General features: G+C 44.3%; 1 pseudogene; it reads right to left on the bottom strand.

Moving 5' to 3' along the window:
• LOC108445463 overlaps positions 1-8955 on the bottom strand; it is an 18185-nt pseudogene that overhangs the window by 784 nt on the left and 8446 nt on the right.

Below are 8955 nucleotides of genomic sequence, written 5' to 3'. Positions count from 1 at the left end.
GAGCTGCTCTCCAGGCTCTGCCAGCCCCCCTTCTGCTCTGCCTTCTTCCCTGTCCCTGCTGTTCTGTCCCCATCAGACTCCTCCTCGATGTACAGTGCCTCGGTGGCAGACGTGCGGTCGCAGGGGCTCGGGGCTGGTGACTGAGGTAGAGCATCTCTCACAGCTCTCACGCTGCTCTCTGGAGGAACACCGGGCAGGGAGTTGGAGGTGAAGCTCACAGTACCTGTTTGGATGGACTGGGAGGTGCTTGTCACCTCACCCTGACCTGGTAGAATGAGAGGAACTGCACCAGAGGATGGCAGCTGAATGATATCTTCATACCTGGGCGGCTGCTCATCACCAAATACCAGGGGAATGGAAGTTTGCTGCAAGCCATGGAAACAGTTCACCAGCTCTGCCCAGTCACTTGCTTCCCTCTGCCCCGCTGGCTTCAGCTCAAAAGGCAGCTTTTTCAGGTAGGAGGAAAATCTTGTCATCAGATTCATGTATATCATCTCTGAGTTAGCCAGGGGATCACTGCTGTTCCCTCCACCAACGCCATCTGCAGACTTCTTCTTGATGCAGTGTTTGATTATGTCCGTGCACTTTTTCAGATCCTCTGAGCACTTGAGCAAGATGTCCAGGCACACCTTAATATCTCCACTAGAAGAACCATCTAGCTTGTGTTTTTCTAAAATCTGGGTAATGAAGTTTTCTTCGGGGAAGGAATGAGGGGAGAAGGGAACCACAGGATTCACAGTGACTTCTGAAGCATCATTGCTCTCCTGCCATTTCTCCACAGGTGAGGAACTCTGCAAAAAGCCACATGGAGGGCAGTTCTCATCATTGTTGAAGTGCCCATAAATCAGGTCAAAATCAAAGGATCGTCTGCTGAAAGATTCTGACCGAACTTTCCTTCCCTTTCTGTAGGCCACATGACTGGAAGAGTTTTTGAGCTTTTCAAAGGAGAATTCCTTTATTTTACCACTGGCAAGGTTTATTGCCTCACCAGTAATGTCTTTTAAACTGCTGGAGGCTTGAACTGAAGAGCCCTTCTTGATTCTTGGATTGTTTGGGAGGATTTGGTGATAGTCCTCATTGCCAGCCAAGGCAAGACCATTTTCAGGAACAGGAATTTTATGGTCCAGGTTGGCATTTTGGACACTGAGCTCTGCACAGACACTGTGGTGGGCCACTATGCAGGTGAGTCCCTGTTTGAGCAGCTGGCAGGAGCCTGTGCAGTAGTGCACAGTGTGCTGGGAGTGCTGCTCTATCACCACGCTGCTGTAGCAGTTCACTGAAGTCACCATCAGCCTGTAGGTCGCTGCCATAGCACAGACCACGCTGGGAATTGAGGCTGCAAAACTCACCATGAACTTCACAGAGAAAAGCTCACTTGTCACAGCCACACCAGATCGGATGAAAACATTCAAATGTCAATTGGAAACATCCAAACTGTGTGAGGAGCTACTGCCTTGGGAAGCCCTGGAGAAGTCTGGAGTGGTTTCAGCAGTACAGTTACAACAACCAGTGCAACTTGCATATGATATAACTTAAGGCACCTTGATGCTCGTATTCCATGCAGAAAGCCTTGCTCAGCAGAGGTGCAGCACGAGCTGCTCCATTTCCAATGGTCCAGGTAGCTTTTCCAGACAGGCCATAAAATCCAGCCAGTTCCTAGGCAGAAGTGACAAGCCAACAAGTTCTGTTCGACCCCTTTTCTCTCTTTTTGGGTGGGTCAGTAAAAGGTAGATAATCCAGTAGCTTGTACAGACAAAAAATCCACAGTGTGCTTAGGAGAGTCCTCTTTCACACTGGTGACACAGGTCCCTGCAACAGAAATAAAGGTGACAGTCATTATGATTGCCATGTATTATGCAGCCTTGTCTACTACTGAACATCTGGCACCAGACAGAACAACCAGCACACAGGCCTGCACAGAACAGAGTAGGCTGATATTCTTCCTTCACTCAGATCTACCATATAAGAACAGTGCTGAGGAGCTGGCCTATATTTATACACAGGCTGTCTGTGTGCTGCCATTTTAACAGCTCTATTTTAGCCACTCATTAATTTTTTTCCAACTTGCTTTTCTTCCTCCCCAGACCAAGCAGAACATTACCTTTAATTCTAATAGAGCAAAACATTTTGATCCTGTTGTGAATTTCTGCCTTTCATTTTCCAAGGCTCTAAAGATAAAGCAAAGGGCAGTAGAGAAAAACACTTTCAGGATTTCCAAGCTCTCTGGATTATAAAAAGCTGCAAGAAGCCTGCAGCAAAGTAGCTGAATGCCTGTAAGAATGCAGTCTTTAGTAAAGGCCACATTGGCTTCCATTAGCCTTTCACCAAGGTCTCTGGGACCATAGCAATATATTTTAAGGAGGAATAACTGTTTCTCTTACAACCCATAAATAGTAGCATATTTAATACAGTAAGTCCACTGCTGTAGACACTGAGGATAGTAACATTTGTATAAAGGTTAAGCCTATGAAAACTAGGAGTTGAGTGTTTTACACTTAGCACAGTCATTTCCAGCTGCATTTCCTATCATCATGGTCAGAACTGCACCAGATAAAAACCCCAAAGCTGTTTAACTTTGTTATGAAAAAAAAAGGAAATCTCAGATTTAAGGGTCTTGAATTTTAGACATAGACTCATCTTTCTTAATACATGAACAATCAAATGAAAACACCCCAGTGAAATTCTGAGCACCCTTTATTCCTGTACAAACAGAAATCAATTTAATAAAACATTATTATACCACACAGCTAAGTCACTCCACAGCATGGGTTTATTTTGGTTTCTTCAAAGGTAAATATCCAGCACTGCAAAAGGCCAGGCCTGCACCTGATGAAAGCACTGCCCTTCACACAGTTCCATGCCACCAACTTAGCTCAGAGCCTGGACAAACACAGCACACACAAGGCAAGTGCCCTAAGAGTTTGGTGCTGTTGTAATTATCGTCTGGGGAGAGCACAAGTCTAAATATTCACATTTTACATATTTTAAAGCCTTAATTGAGAAGCACTGATTCAAGAATGTTCAATGGAATTTGTGATGTGCCATGTCTGCTCACTGCAGTTATGTGGAGTGGCACAGGTAAAGAACCCTTCCCACTTTGTTCTTTGGATTATATACAGCATTGAAACAATTGCATGCAAGATGAAGAGCTAACTGCCACGCTGGGCTCTGGAACAGGCTGCCACCTGCCCATCCCAGCTGTGGGCCAAGCACCTCCTCAGCTCCTCCTGTCCTGGCCTGCTCCCCTCCACACCCACTGGCACTGCCCCAAAGCCCCTCCGGCTCAGGAGGGCCCTCCCGAGGGATGAGCAGAGGTATGAGGTGTGCCCCTTCCTGAGGGGATGAGCACAGCAGTGGTACCAGCTGTGCCCCTTCCCCAGGGATGAGCAGTGGTACAAGGTGTGCCCCTTGCCCAGGGACAAGCACAGGTACCAGGTGTGCCCCAGCCACTGCAGTGAGTCAAGGTGCCAGTGGAGAAAGGGCGTGCACAGAACCCTTTTCGCACCCCGTGGTGCTCACACCATCACTCGCACACCCAGGGAACACACTCCACACCCTCCAGTCACTCAGGCTTCACTGTCACGTGTGCTAAACCCTCTGCTGAATCAGAGCCACAGTTTAAAAAGTGCTGTTGGCTCCCCAATGCCTTCATGGGCTCTGTCAGGAAACTCGTGCTAGGCCTCCAAAAGGGCCACTGATCCACAGACTCCCTTCAACACATCAGGGTAAGGGGTCTGCTGCTTTTCCTTTTCTGAGCCTCCACCAACTCCAAACGAGCCTTCTGGCATTTCCTGAAATGACTGCTATATAATATTTAGAGAAAGGAGAGGTCTTCAGGACAGCAGGTTTGCTGAAGAATTAATATTGCCTCTCAAAAAGCACAGGACTTCCTGAGGGCTCCTTCCTCCCTCTGTGTCATACACAGCAAGGAGAGACTGGTCTTCCTTTTATCTGCTAAGAACAGTTTGGGTTTATACCCAATTTGGGCAGTAATTACATCTTGATTAAGTTATTTCTTAAGTAGAGTAATAATGTGTTACTCACTGTCTCCTTCTCCTCTGTCACTCCAAGAGTAATTTCCTCCCACCACATCACTGACTAAGCCAGTTCCTCTAATTCTTTAAGCCACCTTCAAACAACAAAGTTTTTGCATCTGTAAGGTTATTCCACAATTCCTTCAAGGAAAGGTCTCCTAGATTCCCAATCTACATGGACAGGTTTTTTTTAGTTCAACCTGGTATTGCCAGCTATGCCCAATAACCATTTTAGGTGTTTATGCAATGATTGCTGCACTCTAATCCCTTTCCAGTTTGCCTGTATTCCTCTGGTACTATCACAAACCAACACAATGCAAACACAAACTTGCCAAGGCCAACACAGGATTGCTGCCTCCTGCCTCTGTTGACAGCACTTTTTACTGCTGTATCACAGGAGGAAGTAATCAAACTATCAATACGAAACCCCAATATCCTCTTTTCTACCACACTAACTCATGTCTTGTCAGTAACTATTTACTAATTGCTTTATTATCGCTGTCTGCAGAAACATGCTTAGGTTATTCAAGGGCTGGAGCAGCACAAATCCTTACAGATGCAGAGTAGAAATTTCTCTCCTTCCCCACTGCCTTGCCCAAGGTAGGACATGCTCAGCTTGCAGCTTTATTTGAGTGCGATCCATTGAACATGATCCAGCATGCAAACTTAGTCAGGACAAAGCCTAAGAGAGGAGTATCCCTGTTTTCAGATCTGGGAACGCTGCCTCAAGCTGAGCTTCAGTTGTGACCCTTGGTGGGTGACTAAAACCTACCATTTATGAGCAGAATGAAAAGACCAAATGCATCAGGAAACTTTCCTACTTGGCTCTTTGCAGGCTGCCACTTCATTCCAGTTTGACTCTAGAGCAGCCCCCAGTTCAGAAACACTGCAAAAAGATTCTGTAATTAGGACTGCTGCCACGAAACCAACCCAGCCCCGGGGATACAGGACTGGCTTCACAACACAAACTGTGAATGAATAGCGCTTCTTGTGTGACTGCAGAATAATGCTTTATGTCTGTCCTATCTCTGCAAGATGACATGAATTACTTTCCAAAGGAAAAAATTATTGCAGATACTAATTATATAAAAGGTTATTCTGTAAGACACACAAGAAATTCTATTCATGCAAAGATTATGCAGAAGTTAAATAATTGAACAATGACAATCTGTTCGGATTGGGACTGTCAGCCAATGCTTGCAAACTGAAGTCTAGAAAGCTACAGGACAGGGCTCCAATAGCTCTGAAAGTCTCTAACTCACCAGAAGTCTTCTTGAACCCTCATCTGCAGCACTAGCAACAGGAGCTAGAAACCACCATAACACAGGATGGAGTAAGCCAGCCTTCCTGCACCAGGACGTGGCCTGAGCATCACCGTGGAACTGCTTGTTTCTAGTGGAAGGTGTGGTAGGACCAAGCCTCCAGTCTGGTACTCTTGCAAAAGAAAACAAGGAACAACAGGTTTCCCATTTGGACAGTCACCAGTATGGCTTCAGGTGTATCATAATGCCTGTGTAATCAGGTGTCAGGTCTTACCCCGTTAGAAGGGCTTGTGGTATCAAAAAGCAGCATTTATCTTCTTATTTAGAAATGATTGGTTTTGTTTAAAATTTACTGAGCAAAGCAGATTTGGGAGCATGCTATATGGATTATAGAAGAAAAAAGCAGGCCAACAACAAAGCAGTGTTTTCTTACAAAGAAATTTTTGTAACAAATCCAGTTCTGCTGAATTAAGTGGAAATTTTACAACCAGACATTTAATAAATTATTTTGGACTCTATCACAAAGGACCTGATTAACAATTTGCCATCACTTGCACAATTTATTACTTTTCAAAAAGGAACAGGAGACTAAAAAGAGTAACTTTTCTTCCTATACTGAAGAAGTTCAGAAGGAAAAAATCTGAGTTGTTCCTTTGTCCTGTATTTCTTATATATTTACAGCTTATGATATTTTGATGTGCTTAATGGCAACAAAACTATTTTGTATGTAGGACTTAGGTGGGAAGTGCAGCTTTTCAGTCCTCAGGACCATCAATAATTTGATGCACGTGCACACATTTCAGGGACAGTAGAAGAAACCACTCATGATTGCACCTGCACAGTTTGGGGATTACAGGGGCTTATACCATTGACAATGGCACAGCAACCAGAACCTTTAGAATCTTTCTTTCTAAGAGGTTTCAGCTCCAAGCTATTTCATGTTTTAGAAACTGCAACAACCTGTGATGGCTACAAATCCCAACTTGCCTCATAACCCTGGTTAGAGGATCTGACCTACTCAAACAGCACTTCTATCTGAACCAGAGGACACTTCCTCATATCCTCAAGTGCTTCAGTATTTAATTACATTCTAAAAAAAGGGTCATCATTTCCCATTTAAGTATGTTCAACATCAGGTTCCACAAACAGCTATCCCACTTTCTCATGCTAAATTAAAAGAGCTTTCAGGAAGACAAATTTCCTCACCAAGAAGTACTAACACAGTATAATCAAATCACCTCTTAGCCTTTTCCAGGAGAGCCAGAGAGAGTCTGAGAGATGTCTTCAGAGTCACTGCTATAAATCTTTGTCTGAGTTCTGTCTGTAACTTGCTATTGTTCTTACAAAAACATGGCAGAAGTGGGATTCATCTCACCTACACAGCCATGAAATGTTAGGTGCTGTTTGTAGGCAATTCAGCTAGGGAGGCACCTCAAAAACAAACCACTGAGTTTAACAATCCAGTTTTGAGATGACTAGTTACATTAGATGAATCTCATCCTTCAGGATTACACAAGAACACAAGAATAAACATTTCTGTCTCCAACAGTGCTTAAATGCCAATGCTCAAGGAGTAGTATTAGAAAGCCATCTGATATTTCCTAAGAGTACTCTCCTGGCCTCCAATTGTTCCCAGTTCATGAGAACTCTGAAGCTAGATGTGGTTTGTGTGTACTTACTAACCCTTGGACGATTTCTCTCCCATGTGCTTGAGCATCCCTGGGTTCAACAGAAGTTTTTTGCATCCTGAGCATCTTTTGACAAGACATCCTACCATCCACCCTCCCTTTCAATCCTGTCACTCACCAGCTCCAGTATGTCAAGATCTTGTACTGAGACACTGTGCAAACACTACACTTCCATGCACACTGTCCACAGCATTCCCGAATTTGCAAACTCCATGTCATCTCTCTGCCTTCTCTTGCCCTTCTCTTAGCTTACTCAGCTCTCCTAGTGCAGAAGCCACTTTGCACCTCTGATCATTCCCACTGCCCCTCTCATAAGCTTTTCTGGTTCAATTACACAATCTAAGACACAGGAAGCCAAAGTGGGCACAATATTCAGGAAAGATGAGAACCATGGGCAGAAATTAATTTTTGAGCTGCCTTTCAAAAATCAGTATTATCCCTACATAGTGTTTTCCCCTTCCCAGCCTCACTGCTTTCAGATAATGCATTCTCAAGTGTCTGCTCTCATAACCACCTGGGTTAACTCACTCTGTCCTTCTTCCTACTTGTCTTCCAAGAGGAAATAAAGATACTATTGTCCTTTGTAAAATGCTCAGAGATCTACTGAGAGAACACTCTGTTCAAGAGGAAGGTGTTCACTTTTAGAGACCAGTATTTTCATGCAGCCTCAGAAAAAAGGTTCAGAGATGGGCAGCAACAATGACCCAGAGGTCTTGAGCAGATGGTCTGTGAGGAATGATGGAGCAGGACCAGGCACTTCAGGTTGGAAGAGAGGTGACTTCAGAGAAATAAAATAATCTACAAAGTCATGAATGGCATGGAGAGGGCAGATAGGGTCTGACTGCTCACCTACTCCTCAGCACAAGAACTAGGTGGTCAGTGCCACCAAAAGCAAGTTAAAACAAGCACACACATGCAGCAAACCAGGGAAATGTCTCATCAAAGGATGCCACGGACCCAGAAATATTCTGGGGAGTCAAGGGGCCATGTTTTTATACCTCCTCTGTTAAAAGTCACCACCTTTTACAGGGGCACCACTTGATACCCTTTCATTCTTGCTATGCTGGGGTGGCAAAATAAACAGGGATATTCCCATGGCTGCAGATTTCTATCATAATCCTTCCTCTTATCCTTCCTACTTCCAAACATGTATTTTCCAGGCTAAGTTCCAGTTTATTTGGTTACTCTTTTTACAAAAGTTCTTCAGTTATGTGCTTTTTCCTAATATTAACTACAACTCTTTGGAGAGGGGAGAATGTCTGCCCCTAACTTTGGAAGGGGTATGTTATTCATTACACAAAAACACCATGGATTTACACCATGGCATTCTGGTTTGCTCCCTCTTCTTTTCCTAGAGATGTCATTTCTATTTGCCTTCTTTTGCTGTTTTTGACTGCTGCTGAGCGAGTTTCACAGAGTCTTATCTGCATTACTTAAAAGATCTCTTTCCTGAATGGCACAGAGTCTCATGAGCTCATCACTGCACAGGCACAGGGAGTTGTTTATCCCTTGTGCACATTAGTTTACGTCTGCTGGTATCAAGTACCTATAACCAAGTACTGTGAGAACCTTCTGCAACTGCAGCCAGCTTTTGTTTCTGCTACCCTAATGCTGTGATTTTCAGCATATACTGTCACTTCATTACTCAGCCTCTATTCCAGGCCATTTATAACTGTGTTCAACAACACAAGCCTTAACATGGATTCCCCCGGGAGTGAGGAGTGATCACTCTTCCCTAGAAAAGCTGACAGTCCTTCCTACACTTTAACCAGGTTTTAATTACTGAGAAAGCTACACTTCTGCTCCATGGCAGTTCATTTCCTTTAAGGAGCATTAACAAAGTCCTTTGTTAATCTCTCTCTGAAAATCCAGACACAGCAGAATATTTGCTTGTTTGTCTCTTGTGCCTTCTTGTCCAAGAGCTCCAGACCATAGGACTTTACCAGCTGTAGCTGGACTTCAGCATTCCTG

Source organism: Corvus brachyrhynchos, unplaced genomic scaffold (genome assembly GCF_000691975.1).
Source record: "Corvus brachyrhynchos isolate BGI_N302 unplaced genomic scaffold, ASM69197v1 scaffold63, whole genome shotgun sequence".
Classification (NCBI taxonomy): Eukaryota; Metazoa; Chordata; class Aves; order Passeriformes; family Corvidae; genus Corvus; species Corvus brachyrhynchos.
This window is presented reverse-complemented; position numbering and strand designations above follow the sequence as displayed.